Source organism: Meleagris gallopavo, chromosome 4 (assembly GCF_000146605.3).
Source record: "Meleagris gallopavo isolate NT-WF06-2002-E0010 breed Aviagen turkey brand Nicholas breeding stock chromosome 4, Turkey_5.1, whole genome shotgun sequence".
NCBI lineage: Eukaryota > Metazoa > Chordata > Aves > Galliformes > Phasianidae > Meleagris > Meleagris gallopavo.
Genome location: NC_015014.2, coordinates 48,825,560 through 48,826,918, shown reverse-complemented (window position 1 = coordinate 48,826,918; position 1,359 = coordinate 48,825,560).

Genomic DNA, 1,359 nt, shown 5'->3' with positions numbered 1-1,359 from the left:
TTGCTATTCTAGGCTTGGCGTGGAAGAGTAATGAGGTCTTTGTAGGAGAAGTGCTTCAGGGAAAATCAGCTTGTGCTGTGTGATCACAGGTTGGATCATGTGTTGTGCAGTGAGGGCTGTTGGTGAGGCATGCTTCTGGAGTGCGTAACAGTGCTGTGGTGGCAGCTTCATTGAGGCAGCCCCAATGTCTGCGTGGGAGGCCGGGGATTTCTTCTGTTAGAGCTACAAAGATGAAGTGCTTTTACCTGTGTGATCCTCATTAAAAGGAAGTATTATAGGAAAACACCCCAGATTTGATGAGATGAACAATCAGTATGGTTAAATGTTGACCACTTCTCTGGGGATGTGGACAAATACAAGAGTTGGCAAAGCAAACTGAGCTGTGCCTTGCAAAGTCTATCAGCACAGTAGGAAAGGGATCCTTCAGCTACATAAATAAGTCCTTTTGCTACATGGGGGCATGGTGGAAACGAGGTATGATCCCCAAAACAAATAAATCCTTTCACTGAGACAGTGTGAGGCAGCCTACTGTTCTTCAAGGTTGTGCACAAAGTGCAGACCTCATCATCTCCTGGTGGCACTGGGCTTGCTGGTTTGTGAAGCAGTTAGCAGTAGTGGGTGTGTGCTTGTTTCCACTAAAGTTCAAGTTAAGAGGGAGTTGCTGTGAAAGCTGCTAGCGTGATATTAATGGACATGGAGAATGAAGGTGGGTATCCAAGCTGCTACATCGACATGGAGGGCCTTGGGGAAAACACAGAGGTAAAAATGCTGAGTGGGAAATAAAGAAAATTACAGCATGAGTTGACTGTAGATACTGCCGTTGGCTTTCTGGGCAGGAAGCAAAAGTCTGAAAGGATCTTTGAAAGAAAATTCTCTGGTCGGACAGATTCTGTGAAGAGTAGGAAAAATGAAAATCAATCTTAAATCTGCTCAGTGTAAGGAATATAATTTCATCGGTTCTATTAATAGCTTCCTTCCCTTCTCTGATGTATTTTCTAAGGTCATGAAAGATGGCGCAACACCTGATGCTAAATTTAAAATAAAAGAAGCCAATTAGTTGATACCTTTAAACAAGACATTAATAATTAAATACTGACTTTCAATTTTGGATGTGCTTGGTGTGGTCTTAAATCTGTAATGTGGTTGAATGTGTTCTTTGAAACCCTCTGCTTGGCTGTGTGGTCACAGGAGTTGCCTCCCTTCTGTGGGTTGAGACTTTTTACTTAAATTCTAAAGGCAAGTGTGTGTAACCAGAAGTGGGGGGGGGAGGGGAAGTCCCAAATCACTGGATTAATTTAGTAGAAATTTGGTATTCTTTACATGGTGAAACTATTATTTAAGCTTTTCCTTTATTTCCCC